General features: G+C 51.3%; 1 protein-coding gene and 1 long non-coding RNA gene across 3 annotated transcripts in view; both read left to right on the forward strand.

The window, feature by feature from the left end:
• LOC119094741 (collagen alpha chain CG42342) overlaps positions 1–21,207 on the forward strand; it is a gene marked incomplete in the record, with an annotated part of 236,338 nt that overhangs the window by 122,372 nt on the left and 92,759 nt on the right.
• Positions 14,379–21,207, forward strand: part of LOC119094757 (uncharacterized) — an 8,630-nt gene continuing 1,801 nt past the window's right edge. Inside the window, exon 1 of one of the 2 annotated variants that reach the window (XR_005093813.1) lies at positions 14,379–14,420. This is a non-coding gene — a long non-coding RNA (uncharacterized LOC119094757). Of the gene's footprint in view, positions 14,421–20,176; positions 20,218–21,207 lie in introns of those variants that run through there. The other variant, XR_005093812.1, reaches the window with a different exon arrangement.

Raw genomic sequence — 21,207 nt, forward strand, 5'->3', positions numbered from 1 at the left:
ACAGCAAGGCACTGTCACATGGAGGTCGACTCCGCCGAGGAAGAGCGCGAGCCTTGAGGGAAAGTGACCTCTGTGGTTCACCCATCAACCGCCAGGGAGCAGCACAAACTGCCTCAGCCGCCACGGGTCCGGCAGGCACCTGAAGACGCCCTCGTACTGGGCCCGAAAGCCGCCACCAGACAGCATAGCCAGTGTGGCACGCCGCCAGCGGTCGGCCATATCCCGCGCAGTAGACCCGTCCGACGCCGAGACCCTTCCGCACGAGTCCTTCCATGGCACCGCCTTTACAGGCCAGTGCAATCATCTGCTGTTCGTGCACCTCGCACGGAAGCAGGGGATCTGAACCTTCTCCAAACCCGGCGCCCAGCCGCGCTTGCTGGGCCGGTACGCTCTCACTGACGGCCCTCATCAGCAGAGGCGGGTTGAGCAGGAGGTCTGCCAGACCTCGGGGCGAGCTGGGGTCGGCGGGCAAGCCGGCCGGCCTCTCGCCGGATGGCGTCGCTCGCTGGCGCCGACACCAGGCGAATACTGCGGCCAGGTTCGGCAGCAGCCTCTCCAGGTCGGAGGGGGTGAGCAGTGCCAGGAGCGGCGCCGCGTCCCAGGCGAACATGTCACCACCGAGGGGCGTGAGGCGCATTGAAGCTGATCACGTCGTCCGGCGCCAGCAGCATCGCCCTGAACAGCGCCACCTGCACGAACTTGACGCGAGTCATACGGTGGTGCACCCAAGACACCTCGATCGCTTCCATGCTTCGTAGATGGGGCAGAATTGACTTGAGGTGCGACAGCGATTCGCGGCGAGCAGCGTGAGGCATCACTGCAAATGCCACAGCTTTTCTGACCCATGAGTAGGCCAAGCAGAGGCGCAGATCCTGTTCGGAGAGAGCTTTAGCCACGCCCGCCGACAGGCCGGGGAGAAGGCGGGCGCACCTGCGCATCAGTAGCGCCACTATGTTGTCCCTCATGGTTTCAATTGTCCATTCCATTGCCCTCTTCTCCTGCGGTGTGACGGTCTGGAACAGATTCACCTCCGCCCAGAAGAAATTTGGCAATCGACAAGTGCTGACAGCGGCCTTCAGATAGTCGAGGATGCTGAGGGCTCCCTCTGTGCAGCTGCGCCATTGGTCGGAGGGCTTGTTCTGGCACAGCCAGAGCAGTGCCGCCTTCATGAAGTAAGACTTAAGCGGCTTGCCAGCATCTCCCAGAACGGCTTTGCAGATCTTGAGTGTGATCAGTGAGTACCGCTGGACGTCAGTCAGGTGGAGAATCACTACCATCTCCGCCCGCGAAAACGACACGCGCCACTCCGAGTCCTCCGTGGCGCTGCCCCTGCATCCCGTCGGCACCAGATGCACTCCGAACCTGCAGATGTCTTCCCGCACAGCCGGCGGCGGCCAGTTGCTCTCCCGACATCGCTCCAAGAAACCGTAGTCAGGCCACCAGGGAACACGAACGCATGCAACCCAATCACTTCCTGCGATGGGTCCTTGGCTAAAGGTCTCCGACACTGATGGTCCCGTGATAACGAGGTTTCCACATCGCTCCGCTGCGACGGTCATCCAGTCGCCCAGCAGCTGTCGGACGCTGTCGGCGGAGAACGGCAGCGGCTGCGTATGCGGGCAGGCAGGCAGCCGTTCCTGCAGGACCTGCACATAGCCCGTGTTCTCGGTGGGAGCGATTTTCAGCCGCGGAGAATCCACCGAAGTAGATTCCAACGCAGTAGGTCCGTCCAGAGGGCCAGTCGCCGCCCAGTGAACCGGGCCGAACTCGAACATATCATCCACATCTGAACCAGTCAGATTCGGGACTGCGCCGGTGTTGGTCCCTTCCGCTATGCTCCCGGACTTCTTGAAAGACAGCACCCGAAGTCTACCGAACGAAGAGCATGAACAAATGACATGCTTTTTCCGCAGCATGGCCAACGCTGGCCATTTTGGCAGCGACCATATCTGCATTGCCTGTTCGTCGATGGCCTTCATTATGTAGTCACCGGTCGGATCAAACACGTCCAAGTGAGCCACCACACTCCAAACAGCTAGCTCCGCGTGCTCGCCGCACCTCCGCACCAGCCCGTCCACCACCGCCCAGTCCTGCACCGGCCAGGCCATCCTGGGCGTGCGCGACGCTGCCTATGCCGGGCGATCGCAGGACCAGCAGCCGCCGCGCACCCACGCGCAGCACTGGCGGGTGGCGGTGTCCCGCGCCGGTAACCCCCGGCCCACCCCCGGGGACCGCAGCTAGCGGCTATCGCGCACTCCGCAGACGCAAACAAGGCGTGCTCCGCCGCGCCGCCCGCTGAGTCATGATGTCCGGTCGCGGCTCGCGCGCTCGAGATGCAGCCTGACGCTTGGGTCGCTGACACTTACACGGAATTCCCTTCCGTCTGGATCCCGGCCGCGGGCGTCAAATTGGATAATGACGTCATCATTACACAGCTTACCTAGCGAAACTACGGCACTGGATAGCCGACATCCGTTATCATGCTTTAATGCGGCAAATTGTGTGTCTCCGATTCGTTATCACGGATTTCCTTGCCTATCACACAAATTCGACCTTAGCGCTGTATTGGCTGCTGTCGCGGCGGAGGGGTGGGTGGCAACTGAGTGGAGGAGGAATGAGGTGGTAACTGAGTGGAGGAGGAATAAGGTGGCAACTGAGATTGCGATCCGCTTGGCCAGTTGAGTACAGCCAAGTCTGTAAAATGGGGGGCAAAAATTTATCTCGGGCGTCAAATCAGGGTTTGGAAGCCACAAGCCAGCCGAAAATCGTTCTTGAGGACAGCAAGATGCGGGAAACTAAATTTTCGACTTCGAGAAAAATTGTAAAATTATACACAATATCTCAATTCTCCTGTTTTGTCTCTGAGGAATAAGGCTATTACCACTGTGTTGTCTAGGCGAGAAGGTACAAAGGCCCACTGTTACTACCTCGGGGTAGTAACATGTCCCACCGGAACCTGTAAGCTCCGCGCTCATTGCCGAGCAAATGGCCAATGGCCGACAGCAATTATTAATGCCTCGAGGAACTGGTGAACATTTTCGTTTTGTCGACAAGCATGGACGTGCGACCACAAATGAAGTGCCGCGCCATTTTCATCTAACATCAATACGATGCCTTAGGGCGCCATTATTTCCCGTCTCCGCCTACGCAACCGGCGACACGGTCAGCCAGTGTGTACACGTGTGTGGGTAGGGGAGGGGGCGATAGCGCCTTCGGGGTAAGTATGTGCCACCCGAGATCGCGGGGACGGAAGCTTTCTGCCCTTCGTCCCAGACAGGACAGTTAATATATAGACATATGAGCCATGTGAATAAACAAATGAACAAATACCGCAGTCTCCACGGGAGTCCTGCTCCCTCGGCAGGCGTTGCCTCGCCGATTCAGGGAGGCATTGCCCCGCCAGGGACGTAAGTACGCCTTAAGTGTTTTCGGTTGCAATTTCCGTTTTGCAGCCGTTTTATTTCGTTGCCAGCGTAACCACGTTCTCACCTCGTCTAATGCTTTGGGACCTGAGAACCATGAGGTTTCGTGAAAGGGGTGTATGCTGGTGTACGTGGGCTTATGGTGAGCCATGAATACAATGCTAGCGGTGAATGGTGGTGATGTGGGTGTATAGTGAGTCATAAGTACCATACCAAGGGTGTATGGTGGTGTATGTGGGTGTACGATGATTCATGAGTACCATGACAGGGATGTATAGTGGTGTATGTTGGTGTATGGTGAGTTATGAATACCATGCCAGGAGTGTGTGGTAGGTTCAGCTCACGCCAGGCACTCTAAAAAACGTACAAATTAGCGAACAAAAACAGCATTGAACACAAAAGTGATAGGCAATCCCTTGAGCAATAATAACATATGAGTGATTTCTCAAGTGACATGCAGTCACTTGAGCAATCACTCAAGATACCGGGGACGCAGCTTCCACCCCACCCCTAGGGTGCTTCGGCTTCGGCAGAAAGCCAAGCATCGGCGTGCTGCATTCTCGCAGAGCTTGGGAAATAGCCCCCAGGGTTCAGACTGGCAGGGAGCCAACTGTTCGGTGTTCCTGGTACCTGGCCGACCGAGACACCTGCATTGTCTCGGGTCCTTAAACGGGGCAAGAGGACCTCCGACTGATTTTTCAAGTTACGATCCTACGGGGCGCGATTCCTTAAGTGACCTTTAAGAGACCTTTAAGTGACCTTTAAGTGACCTTTAAGTGGCCTTTAAGTGAGCTACAGCCAGTCATTCCAGTCCTTATGCCCTCCATCTGGACCCTTCATCGTTGGCTCCCTGACCGTCGGTTCCGCAGGGCCGCCCGGGCCTATCTTCGGGGCTCCTCGAATACTGCCTTTGGTCGGCTCGAGGCCCCTTGCGGACACGGGACCCTCTGTAATGCACCGTGGGCCTCTGACAGATACAGGGCCTCTGACCAGTGTACATTGCTGACCCCGGCTGTGTAACTGATTGGGAAGTGGGCCCTCAGGCCCATGCCGGCCACTGCCTCTGACCGACTCGCGTCCCTTGTCAACACCGGCCTGTTTGGCGCTGTGGTGCCCTGCTGTGGTGCGCTGTGGTGCGCTGCTGTGGTGTCCTGACGGACGCCCCGACCAACGCAAGTCGCTGACTCCTGCGTCATCTCTGCTTGGGGAATGGGCCCTAAGGCCACATGGGCCCCATGCCGACACGGAGTCGACTGAGCCCTTATCGACTCAGAGGGCCCCTGCTCAGCACGCGGGGCCCTCTGGAGATGCCATTCAAGTGCCCGGCCCTGCGGGCCAGGCCCTTGAATACGACCTTCAGCCCGCACTTTGGGTCCTTAATAGAAATGTTTCATTTTTGAAGACATCAAAACAAGCATCAAATGTGATGAAACATGCTCACTTGAAACTATTGGTACACATTTAGAATGGAAAAGATCGTTCTAGACAGCCAATTATCTGTTTAGTAAACATGCTCCTGAATGCGTCATTGGTTTGATTACGTCATCGTACCTTGCACAAAACTGATCGCATACCAATTGATTGCGGTCATATCTGAAAATCGTGCTCGCAAACGTCAGATATGAACGCCTCGACGACTATTTTTTCTTCGCCTTGATCGTCGCATAACTTATGGAATGACATACTTTGAATGACGTTATTATGACATCATGAATGCCAAGACGACTTCGAAATACTCTCCCCGATAAACCTTTCCCTATTTTCGCGGGCATGTAACTCAGAGGCTAGGGGGGCTTAGGCCTTAAGAAAGGCAGGATTAAAAACAGAAAAGGTCTCCAAGATGACAATTTCAGTTCAAAACCCCACACAAATGTGGAACGTTCCCTTCATTGGTTGTCCTGAGAGGTTCTTCAGACCGCTCGGAACCTCAGGGGGGGGGGCACGTGCTCTTTGTGCCCCTACCCTGCCTGCGCAACTGGTAAAGGCTGCAGAGTCCAGCCCTCTTTGTCCCGTTCTCTGGGGGCTACCCCAGAGAGGCCATGGTGCAAAGTGCTCCAAGAGACCGTTCCTCACGTCCTACATCATGCTCGCTCTGGAATGGAACGTTCGCTTCCTCGTGCATGCGCATAACTCGGCTGCAATACCTAGGATATCTGGTAGGGCTGACCCCGCCACCTAGCGGTCGGCTGCGACTCCAGTGCCGGCGTAGCCGACAGCCCGGGCGACGGCTGCCTGGCGACAGGTTTGCGAATTAACCACTTCATGGTGTCGAGTGTAAACCCGCCTGCACCAGACGGCATCCGCGCTCCTTCCCGTTCGAGCGCACAATGATGGCCGAGAGCGGCAAGTGGCCGGCACTGCGACGGGTAAAATATTTTACAGGTGTCGTGTTATAGTCATGAACTAATGACTTTTGCGAAAAGCGGGCCAGCTTGTGATGCAACAAGAAATATATATATATATATATATATATATATATATATATATATGTATATATAATTCTGGGGTCCAGAATTTCAGGCCCCTTCCACCCCAGTATTGGTTAGACCCGCGACCTCCATAACAATTTCGGGGCACCCTCCTCAATGTTCTTTTGGGGGGATAAACAGATACATTTTATCTCTGGAAGGGGAGCAGGAAAAATCTGGGGGCCGCTCAGCACACTCAGCAGGTGGCAGTATCGAGGTTGACATGCTCTTGGGTAATTAAAGCCCAACATCAGGGATATTTTGATGGCAATAATCATCTTTAAGGGGCAATGATGAGGGTACACAGCCTATCCTATGCACCCCACCTCAGGTGCCATCATTTTTGCCTAGTTTTAGCCCCACTGCTATTTCACACAGGTAGCCTCCCCATCCCTAAAGGACTTCTCAAGCCTGCACTGATCCCAGCAATAGATGGGAGCCATCTGTGAAGATTGAGAGGTAACTTGCAAAGGTGTCTCTCATTGTGATGTCTATACTTCTGGCCGCTATATGGTCTGTGCCGTGAAATGTGCATTTATTCTATTTTCAGACATGGTGTCATCTGTGCCATGATGAAAGATAGGTAGTGGTACATCTGAGGCCTAGAGCATCATGGATGTCTTCATACTTCCAGGCAAGCGTTTCTGCAAACCACTTGTTTGTCTTGTGGTCTGGTCATGCTGTTCTGTCCTGGTAGCTTGCTATGTGCAGATAATAAGCTTGACCCTTAGGGCGGCAAATAAAATGAGAACTCTGCTCAATTCATTGTGTTTGCTCTGCAGTGCTGTTTTAGCTGCCTCACCAAATGGTCATGTTTTAGGCTCTCCTGGCTGCTGACACAGAAAACTGCCTCACTTGCAGATGATCCACCTGAGATCAGGCATGACGTGGAAGCAGGCACAATGCCAGCAGACAGTGCTTTGTCAGTCAAGCCTGGTATGTGTGTTCCTATACCATTTTCCTTCTCACCATTTTCATTTAGGATGCTCCTTTTATCAGGTGTGACAATAGTGGTAGTAAGCACTACTATCTGGTTGGCTTGCTGGTGGTTTTGCAGCTTTTTTAACCTTTCATGGATGAACTTGTTTACCCAAGAGCAGAGCTCAGACAAGTTTGCCTCGCTGGCAGGCAGTACAGGGCAGTGTAGTCCCAGAAGGCACAGAGTACACTAACTTTTTGAACTGTGCCTGCACCAGTGCTGCCTTGTCACCACTTGCTAGTAGACCATTACAGACAGATACAGATGTGTATTAGACACTTCCATTTTATTGGTTATATGTCCATACATGTCCATACATAATCATGTGTGGACATGTATTTTCATGTTTCACCGGTCCTCACAGTTATGCAGGGTTATGAAGCCATTTTGGTGTTCATATTCCGGTCTTCATTTCTATTGAACCGCACAAGCCATATCAGAATAAGTTGAAGGAGCATAAGTCAATGTGGTATAAATGATGGAATGGCTGGTCAACACATTTCTTCAGGTTAACATGTCATGATAGTGAGCGTCATTGTCCCATTCCAGAAGACAGTTGTCTCTACCGTCCAAGGACTGAAGAGGATTCAACCATTTGTAAGGACCCATATGATTCATCCAGTTAGAGAGGGGTGTCATCTGACAAAATCTGTTTGGATCCCAAGCTGTGCATCTGTGACATTTGCGGGGAATGTTTGAAGACCAAGGAACACTTCTTAGCCCACATGCTCATGCATTCTGATGGAAGGCAGTTCACCTGTGGGGTTTGCGGCAAGTCGTTCGCGGAGCGGTGGCTGCTGAAACTGCACACAGCCATCCACAACGTTGGACAGCACTTCACCTGTGGGGCTTGTGGAAGTGACTTCGAAACTGAAGCGGGTCTGGAAAGACACGGCCACACGCACACAGGTAGGACGAGTTCGTCTCGCTAGCAGCCACAGGTGAAGTCTCTACATCTGTGGTGATTGTAACGAGATTCTGGCGGGGGTAGGATCGGGCTTTTCGCGCTCGTTCGGATGTCTCGGTTTCCCGCTCCGCTGTGATTTGTTAAGTCGCTCTGGTGAACGGGTGTACGACGATAGCGTCGATGGCTTGGTGCTTCCCGTGCCGCGTGGGGGCGATCTGGACGTCTGCGCGTGTGACGAGTCTTGAGCGCCAGTGGCGCGTTGAGAGCTCCAGGTATCTACTGAATGGTCCGGCCGTACGTCATGCTTGTGGTTAAAGTGCGGTTTTAGCGAAGTCGAACCGTTCGGGGGGGGGGGGAGGGGGATTACATTTATTCATGCAATTGGGCAGTGATGCATAGGCATTATCAGGTCCAATGTTGTGGAATGTCACACGTGCCAGCGTATCAATTCATTTTATGTTTTTTGTGGAAAGGATTGGTCGTTTTAGTGGTTTTTGGTGATTGAGTGACTGGACTGTGAAGAGGATTCGTCGAGCGCGTTTTTATGGTCGGCAAGTGAATTTGGTGTGCGTAGGTGTGCGAAAGTGTTCGTATGCAGACGCACGTAAGGGGGTTTTTTCTTACAAATAGGAAATGTTTGCTTGCCGTTGGGCTCATTTTCCATGATGTTACTGAAGACGAAAGACACAGTTGTCTGTTGCATTCCCTTTGGCTTAAACTTTGCGGCTCACGTCCACTCATTTCACACTCCTGTTTACATGGCTGTCGTGTTTTTCATCATCAACGCCGTCGTTTATTTGCTGTTCCTTGTCCATCAGCTTCTTCCGCTTAATACCTCGTATCATGATGGATGTGTGGCTGTGCGCATCTGGCTGTAGTGGTAAGTCGATCGGCTGCTTTCAGGACCTAATGGTTCGGCTCCCGTGGCCAAGGAAGAGAACCACACCAGCTCTGACCTGCCCGGTAGCTCGGTCAGCCAGAAGGCGATCGCGGCTTTGCCGAGGCAGGTCCAGTTGGCCATCAGGTTGTTCGGCTGTGATGTCTGTGGGAAGTCTTTCAAGACGAAGTCATATTTGTTGGTGCATAATCGCGTGCACACGGGCGAGAAGCTGTTCAGATGTGACGCGTGCGGCAAGTCGTTCACTCACAAGAACGGCATGATGAGGCATGCCCGGGCCCATGCTGTTCAGAAGCCTCTCGTCTGTGACGTGTGTGGAAGTGGTTTCAGGACGCAGGTCTCTCTGAAACGGCACCGACGAACCCACGCAGGTGAGGTGACAACCTACGGTCCTGCCCTTTGTAGCAAAGCTCCGCTTAACTGGCGCACAGAGGTTGTCCGTTGCCTATGGGGTGATTTTTAGCTCTCGTAGAACCGCAACACTTCCGTCTGTGAGCTATGACTTCACGATGTTCGAGCATCGGCTGTTTGAATTTTTTTGTGTGCAAAATTGGACAAGAATGCCGGACATAAGCGTTGGTTACTAGCAAAACCAGGTAGGCTGTAGCTGTTTCAAGTCCAGTCCAGGCAAGTCCAACGTTATGACTACCTCGCTTGGGAATGTGGGGGGGGGGGGGGGGGGCGGAGGCGTAACAGAAATCGTGGTAACATATAACTGGAATGATGCTCTATTCAAAATAGCCGAAAGTTACATGACCGGCCATTGTTCCGGCCTACGGACCTTTCGTCAAATGGAAGGTCATTTGGTCCAGCCTGTCAATACAGCCGTGCTCCGCGACAATGGGTGCGAGGCTGGACGCTCAGTGGCGCGGCGAGGGGGGCCACCGCCTCTTCTGCGAGGCATCAGAGAAGCTGGCTGGGGCCCCTCTGATCCGTGTTTTGGGTGAACCAGAAGGGGCCCTCCCGAAACCTTCTCCTGTAAAGTTGTGGGGCGTTCACGTGGTCTGGGAAGAGTAGGGCCCCTGCCATGTACGATGTTTTTGTTGAGCTGCATTCCATTTCACATGTTCCGAGTAATTCGGTGCGTATTGTATCTCGCAACGTCATTCTTGTGCTTCTTTGCTCCCGATGCAGCATACATCTCTATCATTCTCCTGACGATAAGTGCCTGTGGTGATGACAGTGATATGATGATAATGATGACGATGAGTGCCTAAACTTCTGCTGGCGTGTACCTACCGGTAATTACAAGTGGTCGTGTGTGTTTTCAGGGTTTCTTGGTGTACGCCTGGCGGTAATTAGTGGGACTGTGTGTTTTCTAAGTGGGACTATGTGCTTTCAGGATTCCCTGGTGCATACCTGGCGGTAATTGTAAATGGGCCTGCGCTTTCAGGATCCCCTGGTGTATGCCTGGCGGTTATTACAAGTGGGGCTGTGTGATTTCAGGATCTAAAGGTGCGGCTCCAGTGAATACCGAGGAGCGCCAGACGGGCTCTGTTGTGTCCGATAGTTCGGCCAGCCGGGAGGAGATCTCCGCCTTGCCCGGGCAGAGTCAGCTAACCGATAGTCCTGTCACCTGTGACATTTGCGGGAAGACATTCAAGACGGCGTCACTGTTGCTGACGCACGGCCGCGTGCACTCCGATGACAAGCCGTTCACTTGTGACGTCTGTGACAAGCCCTTTCACTGGAGGAATAGTCAACGCAGGCACAAATGGACCCATACCGATGAGAAGTCATTCCGCTGCCACTTATGCGGCACGTCGTTCAGTTTAGAATGCCATGAAGACCCACGCTCTGATCCACACTGGCGTCAAGCCGTACAGCTGCGGCGGGTGCGGGAGGTCGTTCACGCAGAAAGTCAGCGTCGCGCACCACATGCGGACACATACGAATGAGAAGCCGTATAGCTGCGCTGTGTGTGGGAGGGGGTTCAAGCACGGCGGCGGCCTGGCCGCGCAGTCACAGACACAGTGGCAAGATGTTCGGATGCGGTATTTGCGGAAGGTCGTTCGCGCTGAAGGCGTATCTGGGTGCACACAGTCGCACGCACACTGGCGAGAGGTTGTTCACATGTGGTGTTTGCGGGAGATCGTTTTCCAGGAAGTCGGCTCTTGCTGAGCACGTTGGTACTCACAGCGAAGAGAGGCCGTTTTCTTGTGGTGTGTGTGGGGCCTCGTTTAAAGGGCGGAGGATTCTAGATGCGCACTTCCGCATGCATTCCAGCGAGAGGCCGTTCAGTTGCGGAGCATGTGAAAAATCATTCAAGACTAAGTCTCATCTGAACATCCACAAACGAATACACGCCGGCGAGAGGCGCTTCAGCTGTGACGTATGCGACATGCCTTTCATACATAAGAACAGCCTGCGGAGGCACGCCCACGCTCACCCGGAAGTGTAGGAGTTGACACCCCTGTGCAGAAATGGCGCTGGGTCCGCCCGTGCTACCTCCTTCACTCCTCGCGTTGGTCGACATTTCACTATTGCTATATGTATCAGTCGGCATACTTGCCTGCGTGTGCTCACCAGAACACTGAACCGCCGAATGACCCGACCTCTGAACTGTGTGGGAGTCTGTACGATCCTGATGTCGTGTTATGAGACGATGCGTCGTGCTGAATGCCGCGTTTGCTGCAAGTCTGAAGGCCGTGTGGCACCCGCTATACGTAGGGAGCGTCAGCTTTGGTGACTGCGGAGCTTCCGGCTCTGTTGCTAATTATTTTTTGTCTGAGCTGATTCGTGTCGCTTTCTCAGTACAAATCAGGCCATCAGCAGACCTAGGAACGAACATGAAGGCCGTAAAGGATGCAAGAACGTTGATTGCAAGCTTGTAGCCTACCAGCTTTCACTATATTGTTGGGCGCTCAGTTTTGGAAAATAAGTTTCGGATTTTGAAGAATACAAACCACATTTCGCACTTTACCCTTACAGAGAATTTGCCCATGCTGCCAATTTCGTGGATGCTCTTGGTATGCACAATCTGCGCGCAGGTCTGGTTCAGCACTCGGCCGAAATCTCGGGAGTGAAAGCGTCTAGTTTCTTGAGCCACAGCTTGCTACGGGAGTTGGAAATGAAAAGTTCTTGCGTTGTTAACCGGGGCGCCGTGCCAGCCATCATGAACTACCAGATTGCACCAAATGACCACATCAGTGGACCGCAGTGCGGTTCTACTCGCGCTTGCTCCTCCTGCCAAGCGGTGTACCAACTACTTCCCTTTCTTGCTCTTCGCGCGGCCGCTGGCTTTGTGGGTGCCGACTAACTTTACGCGATTTCGTAATGTCATAAGAAACACGCATTAATCGCCGTCATCTGTCTTAGGCGCCTCTGCGGTCTCGTTAGTCTGTGCACGAGATCTTGCATTGTCATCGTGGTCTGCGCTGGAACGCCGGGGCGCATGCGCGGGGCTTCAGAGGTCGCTGGGCAGCGTCCCGCGGCGTACATCGGCCGGTGCATACTGCATGTCGGCAGGCGAGGTCCGACCACGAACAGGGCCGCGACTCTGACTAGCCTATCACAACGCGAGCGAGTCCGACATCTTTGGCTGGATGCAGGTAGCCTCCTGTCTCGCCACTTGGATGGATGGCGGGAAGAAGAACGCTGAAACAAGGTGAAAGGTCACGACGGTACGGGTGAGCGGGCACGGAAGAGTTTTGGAAAATACTATCTCCGATCTAATAAATTAATAAATAGATAATAATAAATTTATAATAAATAAATAATAAATAAAAAAATTAATAATAAATAAATAATAAATTCTCCGATCATTCATACCCCTTAAAACTCGCCTCGGCCGATAAACCAACACCGGTCTCATATTTTACACCACTCAGGTCTATGTGCCCAAACACTTATAAACATATGAATGATCACCCCCCCCCCCCGTAGAGGCCGCTGAGTCACGCCCTCTGGCCGTCCCCAAGAACCTACGTCAGATTGGTCGTGGCGCGGAGCACCCCGCATAGCCGAGCTCCACGACTCACTTTGGCCTTGCGCCGGAATGAAACAAGTTTTTCCACTGCGCATGCGCATCACCCAGCTATAGTACCTGGAACAACCGATTCGGAGTTTCTCATCGTTCAGGGACCGATCTTGGCCTCCCGCACCAGCGCGACCGACAGCCAACCGCCACCTAGCGAGAGTTCTCCGAATCAGCTGAACCTTGGTGCCGTGTGCAGCCGAGGCCCGCGCCATGCACAGAAACGGCGCCCATCTTCCGTTCCAAGCGCCGGCACCACGTCGACCGCGGAACGGATACGCGAGCGCCGCGTCGCCGCGGGTGAAAATGTTTACAGAAGCAGCTGCAGATTCAGGAGTCATCAATGACAAGGTCGGTCGGTAATCGGCTCGGAATTTCAGGCGCCCAGCATGTATTGAGTTGGCTGGGGCATTGCACCGTTCATCAGCTTCGCGGGCAGATCAGCGCTTAGTGCACAATTTCAGCGCCGGGTGGGAAATCCTCGACGAAAAGTCCTCAAAGTCCGCTGCGGGAGCTGCTGTGGGAACGGTGGGAAGCTCTCTGCGTAGGAGCAGCCATTCAATGTGCATGCTGTGGACAGACACGTCTCCTCTCCCAAGCTGTGGGAAAGTTTATCAAGGCCAAATAGAACGTGTCTCAGACAGGCCCAGCGTCGGCGCCGGTATCTTAGAGCGTCATTTGTGGCTTCCGCTGTGGCTGTGGGGCATCCATGGCTCGACCAATGGCATAGGCGGATCCTGGGGGGGGGGGGGGGGGGCACGGGGCCATGGCCCCCCAAAAACTCCAGGCTAGATCCGCCACTGACCAATGACCTGCACTGCACGAGCCTGGTTGCAAGGACAACGCTCAAATTTTACATTCATCCACAGCTTCTGAAATGAAATGCGGTGTTAACGCTTCATTCCACCAAAACATTATTCAAAGCGTTTGAAGCAATATCTCAGCAATTCAATTTTGTATTTTTTTAGGGACCAGTTTGCCAAACTTCAATCATTTCTTTTTCAAAGAAATGATAAGGATTGAGCTCCAGGTTCCACATTGTGCAAGTTCTGCTCAACATTGTGGGAGTCCAGCCCATAATTACGGGGCTCAGCTCAACATTTGAGGGGCCATGCCCACCTCCCCCCCCCCCCAAGGAAATGCAAAGTTTTACCCCTGGACCTTACCAACCCGAGTATAGATTCGGCATGAGCCAAAGTTCAAATTTCTGGTGGTAGTTTCACGTTAGCGGATGTAATGAACTGCACTAGCGTGTGCCAACTCCGAACGCTCGGACTCACGGCGTACACGCGCAGACATTTGTGCCGCGTTGTCGCTCCTACCCCAGACACGTTCGGAATAACATGCATTTTTGCATCCTGGTTGGTTTGCATCCATTGCGGCAGCAATGCGTTCCGTTGCTAGCTGTCCACGGCGCATTGAAGTCCCTGGCCACTGACGTCCCCCTTTTCGAACATAGGGGGAGATTCACCGGGGGGGGGGATTTTCACCTGTCGTTTTTGCCCTTATCTTTAGCATAATATACGTAACATCGCACACATGCATGTAATACGTTGCTCTTGGTGGTGGCAGATATCGTACCTATATCTATATCTATTATAGTGGTGTGCGTCGATCTCACCACTATTGCTTGCAATGCTAAATGGCGCAAATGTGACAATTGTGTGTGAAGAGTCTAGTGTACTGAGGTTGCGCCGCATCTCATTCTGCAGCTGAGGAGAGCGCTGGGGAGGTGCTGGCGGCAGTGGTGAAGCGGGAGGGTGGAAGCTGGTAATGGGTGCTCCGTGTTTATAGTGGTATACATATATTGTTTCAGCTGGCGGTTTTCTTCAAGTACTTCACCTTTTTTAGAAGAAGAAAAATCTCCACTGCGAGCGTTTTACGCGCAGTGCGGCACGGGCTCAACCAGCTCGCGTTAGCAAGATTGCCCGACTTTGAAATCATACAATCCAAACGACATCTTTAGCACGAAAAATAAAGAGCAGGCAATTAACATTATACACTACGTCGTTTCGACCACTGCTACTCACAATGCTCGCATGATTGCCTATCATCTTCAAGAAATAACCATCTGATAATATAATAATTTCGGCCACAAACAGGTCATATGATTTTTAACACGCAGACAGCCGACGATTTATAGCGTGTACTAAAAGGGCAACATAAGCACCAATTACGTACCTTCGAGCAATCAAGAAAAGTATCCCAGTCCTTCACATTCGTGTCTCGAATTGATGTTTCCAAACAGACAGCACAGAGAAAAACCCAACAATGTCGGCGGAACTGAAGCATTTCCAGCAGTCTTAAAAAACGGACCAAGCCACGGGAACCAAACACCGAAGCCAAGCCAACGTTTTCGGTGCGGTACATTGACGTCTATTAGCGCAGTGCATCTCATACACGAGTCCGGATAATGTGATTCACACTTATTAGGACCAAACACATCGTGACGACATTGTCGCTTAAACTACAACACTTGGATTCAATTAATATGACTACTCCGTTTGCCGTGACATGCTGCCATCATGTCATGCAGAGGGATTGTCGTAGTACCCTCTTAAAGTAGTGCACCTCCTGTACAATTCCAACGAGCAAGGCTTGAAATCGCTCTGACATCCAGAGACATACTCCGCCGAGATAATACGCCAACAGCCACCCTAAGGAAACGGATCAAGCCTCGGGAAACGAAGACTGAAGCAAGGCCAGCGTTTTCGGTACGGTACATATACGTCTGTTAGCGTAGTGCGCCTCACACACGAGTCCGGATAATGCAATTCACACCTTTAGAACTAAACACGTCGTGCTGGCAATGTCGATGGAACTGCAAGACTTCGGTCCGATGAATAAGACTCATGCATTGCCGTGAGATGCTGCAATCATGTCGTGCAGAGGGACTGTCGTAGCACCCTCTTAAAGTAGTGCACCTCTTGCACAATTCCAACGAGCAAGGCTTGAAATCGCTCTGACATCAAGAGACATACTCTGCCGAGATATTATGCCAACAGCCACCCTAAGGAAACGGATCACGCCCCGGGAAACGAGGACTGAAGCAAGGCCAGCGTTTTCGGTACGGTACATATACGTCTATTAGCGTAGTGCACCTTATACACGAGTCCGGATCATGCGATTCACACTTATTAGGACCAAACACATCTTGCTGACGATGTCGGTGGGTATGCCAGACCACGGTCCGATGAATAAGACTCATGCATTGCCGTTAGATGTTGCCATCATTAGCGGACGGACTGCAGTAGCACCCTCTTCAAGTAGTACACCTCTTGTATAATTCCAATTGGCGAGACCTAGAAACCACTCTGACATCCAAAGACGTTCTCTGCCGAGATAATATGCCAACAGCCACGCTAAGCAAACGGACCAAGCCCCGGGAAACGAAGACTGAAGCAAGGCCAGCGTCTTCGGTACGGTACATATACGTCTGTTAGCGTAGTGCACCTCACGCGAGTCCGGATCATGCGATTCACACTTATTAGGACTAAACACATCTTGCTGACGATGTCGGTGGACATGAAAGACTTTGGTCCGATGAATAAGACTCATGCATTATCGTCAGATCTTGCCGTCATTGGCGGACGGACCGCAGTAGCACACTCTTCAAGTAGTACACCTCTTGTATAATTCCAATTGGCGAGACCTAGAAACCGCTCTGACATCCAAAGACGTACTCTGCCGAGATAATATGCCAACAGCCACCCTAAGCAAACGGACCAAGCCCCGGGAAACGAAGGCTGAAGCAAGGCCAGCGTTTTTGGTACGGTACATATACGTCTGTTAGCGTAGTGCACCTCACACACGAGACCGGACAATGCGATTCACACTTATTAGAACTAAACACGTCGTGCTGACAATGTGAATGGAAATGCAAGACGTCGGTCCGATGAATAAGACTCATGCATTGCCGTGAGATGCCATCATGTCGTGCAGAGGGACTGTCTTAGCACCCTCTTAAAGTAGTGCACCTCTTGTACAATTCCAACGAGCAAGGCCGGAAATCGCTCTGACATCCAGAGACATACTCTGCCGAGATGATATGCCAACAGCCACCCTAAGAAAACGGACCAAGCCCCGGGAAACGAAGACTGAAGCAAGGCCAGCGTTTTCGGTACGGTACATATACGTCTGTTGGCGTAGTGCACCTCACACGAGTCCGGATCATGCGATTCACACTTATTAGGACTAAACACATCTTGCTGACGATGTCGGTGGATATGCAAGACTTCGGTCCGATGAATAAGACTCATGCATTGCCGTCAGATGTTGCCGTCATTGGCGGACGGACTGCAGTAGCACCCTCTTCAAGTAGTACACCTCTTGTATAATTCCAATTGGCGAGACCTAGAAACCGCTCTGACATCCAAAGACGTACTCTGCCGAGATAATATGACAACAGCCACCCTAAGCAAACGGACCAAGCCCCGGGAAACGAAGACTGAAGCAATGCCAGCGTTTTCGGTACGGTACATATACGTCTGTTAGCGTAGTGCACCTCACACACGAGTCCGGATAATGCGATTCACACTTATTAGAACTAAACACGTCGTGCTGACAATGTCGATGGAAATGCAAGACGTCGGTCCGATGAATAAGACTCATGTATTGCCGTGAGATGCCGCCATCATGTCGTGCAGAGGGACTGTCGTAGCACCCTCTTAAAGTAGTGCACCTCTTGTACATTTCCAATGAGCAAGGCCTGAAATCGCTCTGACATCCAGAGACATACTCTGCCGAGATGATATGCCAACAACCACCCTAAGAAAACGGACCAAGCCCCGGGAAACGAAGCAGCGTTTTTGGTACGGTACATATACGTCTGTTAGCGTAGTGCACCTCATACACGAGTCCGGATCATGCGATTCACACTTATTAGGACCAAACACATCTTGCTGACGATGTCGGTGGATATGCAAGACTTCGGTCCGATGAATAAGACTCATGCATTGCCGTCAGATGTTGCCATCATTGGCGGACGGACTGCAGTAGCACCCTCTTCAAGTAGTACACCTCTTGTATAATTCCGATTGGCGGGACCTAAAAACCACTCTGACATCCAAAGACGTACTCTGCCGAGATAATATGCCAACAGCCACGCTAAGCAAACGGACCAAGCCCCGGGAAACGAAGACTGAAGCAAGGCCAGCGTTTTCGGTACGGTACATATACGTCTGTTAGCGTAGTGCACCTCACACACGAGTCCGGATCATGCGATTCACACTTATTAGGACTAAACACATCTTGCTGACGATGGTATAAGGTACGCTGCGCTTATAAATATATATGTACCGTACCGAAAACGTTGGCCTCGCTTCGGTCTTCGGTTTCCGGGGCTTGGTCCGTTCCCTTAGAATTGCTGTTGACACGTTATTTCGGTACAGTGTGTCTTTGGATGACAAAGCCGTTTTTAGGTCTCGTCAACGAATTATGCAAGAGGCGCACTACTTTAAGGTGCTACTACAGTCTGTCCGCACATGATGGTGACATCCCACGACAGTGCATGAGTCTTATTCATTGAATCAAACCATTGCAGCTCAACCGACATTGTCGGCACAATGTGTTTATTTCTACTTAGTAAGAAGGGCTCTTGTTTCAGGTGCACCGTACGACTAAACGTATATGTACCGTACCTAAACCGTTGCCTTTGTTTCGGTCCTCGGTTCCCGGGGCTTGGCTTTGTTCCTCAGGGTTCGTGTCGGGATGTTATCTCAGCGGGGTGTGTCTTTGCCTTTCAGAGTGGTTTTTAGGTCTCGCCAATCGGAATTATACAAGAGGTGTACTACTTTAAGAGGGTGCTACTACAGCCTGTCCGCACATGATGGCAGCATCTCACGGCAATGCATCAGTCTTATTCATCGGACCGAAGTCTCGCAGTTCCACCGTCATTGTCAGCGCGATGTGTTTAATTTCCATAAGTGTGAATCGCCTGATCCGGACTCGTGCATGAGGTGCACTGCGCTAATAGACGCATATGTGCCGTACCAAAAAAGCTGGCCTAGCTTCAGTCTTCGGTTCCAAGGCTTGGTCCGTATCCTTAGGATTTTTATTGGCATATTATCTGGGTAGAGTATGTCTTTGGATGTCAGAGCGGTTTTTAGGTTCCGCCAATTGGAATTATACCAGAGGTGTACTACTTGAATAGGGTGCTACTGCAGTCCGTCCGCGAATGATGGCAACATCTGACGGCAATGCATGAGTCTTATTCATCGGACCGTGGTCTGGCATATCCACCGACATCGTCAGCAAGATGTGTTTGGTCCTAATAAGTGTGAATCGCATGATCCGGACTCGTGTGTAAGGCGCACTACGCTAATAGACGTATATGTACCGTACCGAAACGCTGGCCTTGCTTCAGTCTTCGTTTCCCGGGGCTTGATCCGTTTCCTTAGGGTGGCTGTTGGCATAATATCTCGGCAGAGTATGTCTCTGGATGTCAGAGCGATTTCAAGCCTTGCTCGTTGGAATTGTACAAGAGGTGCACTACTTTAAGAGGGTGCTACGACAGCCCCTCTGCACGATATGATTGCAGCATCTCACGGCAATGCATGAGTCTTATTCATCGGACCGAAGTCTTGCAGTTCCATCGACATTGTCAGCACGACGTGTTCAGTTCTAAGGGTGTGAATCGCATTATCCGGACTCGTGTGTGAGGTGTACTACGCTAACAGACGTATATGTACCGTACCGAAAACGCTGGCCTTGCTTCAGTCTTCGTTTCCCGAGGCTTGATCCGTTTCCTTAGGGTGGCTGTTGGCGTATTATCTCGGCGGAGTATGTCTCTGGATGTCAGAGCGATTTCAAGCCTTGCTCGTTGGAATTGTACAGGAGGTGCACTACTTTAAGAGGGTACTACGACAATCCCTCTGCATGACATGATGGCAGCATGTCACGGCAAACGGAGTAGTCATATTAATTGAATCCAAGTGTTGTAGTTTAAGCGACAATGTCGTCACGATGTGTTTGGTCCTAATAAGTGTGAATCACATTATCCGGACTCGTGTATGAGATGCACTGCGCTAATAGACGTCAATGCACCGTACCGAAAACGTTGGCTTGGCTTCGGTGTTTGGTTCCCGTGGCTTGGTCCGTTTTTTAAGACTGCTGGAAATGCTTCAGTTCCACCGACATTGTTGGGTTTTTCTCTGTGCTGTCTGTTTGGAAATATCAATTCGAGACACGAATGTGAAAAACTGGGATACTTTTCTTAATTGCTCGAATGTACGCAATTTGGTGCTTATGTTGCCCTTTTAGTACATGCTATAAATCGTCGGCTGTCTGCGTGTTAAAAATCATATGACCTGTTTGTTGCCGAAATTATTATATTATCAGATGGTTATTTCTTGAAGATGATAGGCAATCATGCGAGCATTGTGAGTAGCAGTGGTCGAAACGACGTAGTGTATAATGTTAATTGCCTGCTCTTTATTTTTGGTGCTAAAGATGTCGTTTGGATTGTATGATTTCAAAGTCGGGCAATCCTGCTAACGCGAGCTGGTTGAGCCCGTGCCGCACTGCACGTAAAACGGTCGCGGTGGAGATTTTTCTTCTTCTAAAAAAGGTGAAGTACTTGAAGTCAGTCCTCCAGGTCCTGCAGGTTTTGTTGATTCGATCAGGTGTGTCATCATGATTTTGCACAAATTGGTGCTGCATGCACCATCACCTGAGCTTAGTTCCTAGAATGGTGTGGTAGTTCATAGAATGGTGTCATAGTGAGGTAGACTGTGGGTGTGCATTGTTAATAGGGTTGCACTTTTGGTGTTTTGTAAAGTAACCAAGATAACCAGGTGCAGCAGCAGATGCTTTTTCCTAATCTGCAAGAGTTGTCATTCCAGTCAAAGACATGTTTGGGACAGGTCTAATCTGATGAAGCGAGTTTCATCCCTGCTGCCAATCTTTCAAAATTAATCCACTACCATTGATTGCTGAAACTATATGCTCAGCACAATGTTTTTGGGCTGGGGCCCTACTGAAGGCATGGGCCAACTTGCCCAAGTCATTAGTGGTCAAATGACTAGGGGAAGCAGTCTTTAAGATTTTTTCTGATGTCCTAATTAGTATCTACCACATGCCAGTTACCCCTTACTGCTCTGGGCAAAAAGGACCCAAGCTGCAGTGAATTTATCATCTAACATTTTGTGCTAGATTTTCACTTCACAAAATTAATTGAACCCACAAATAATGTATCAAACACTGTGCAATGTGAGCAGTAAAATATAACTGCTTTGTAGCCACCACAGTGATCACTGGTGACAGCACTAGGGCTTTGGTTGTTGACCTATCTGGTATGAGGCTGGTTGAGGCTGGTTTGCCTGTTAAGTGAAACCAGTGGAAGATAGTAGGAGGATAAAAACCTTGGAACTTGTGGAAGCTTTTGGATCCCAGCTCTTGAGTTCAGAGAAATGCTTCGCTCACTGCACTTTTATCAAAGTGAGCTACCTTCCTCTTTTTAAGGCACAGTTGCTTTGAAAAAACATGATTTCCTGAAATAAATATAAAAATTATAATACAAGATATCAAGTAATTGCATGCATCATGATACAGGAAAAAT

This window comes from Pollicipes pollicipes, unplaced genomic scaffold (assembly GCF_011947565.3).
Source record: "Pollicipes pollicipes isolate AB1234 unplaced genomic scaffold, Ppol_2.1 Scaffold_1600;HRSCAF=1878_pilon_pilon_pilon, whole genome shotgun sequence".
Taxonomy (NCBI): domain Eukaryota; kingdom Metazoa; phylum Arthropoda; class Thecostraca; order Pollicipedomorpha; family Pollicipedidae; genus Pollicipes; species Pollicipes pollicipes.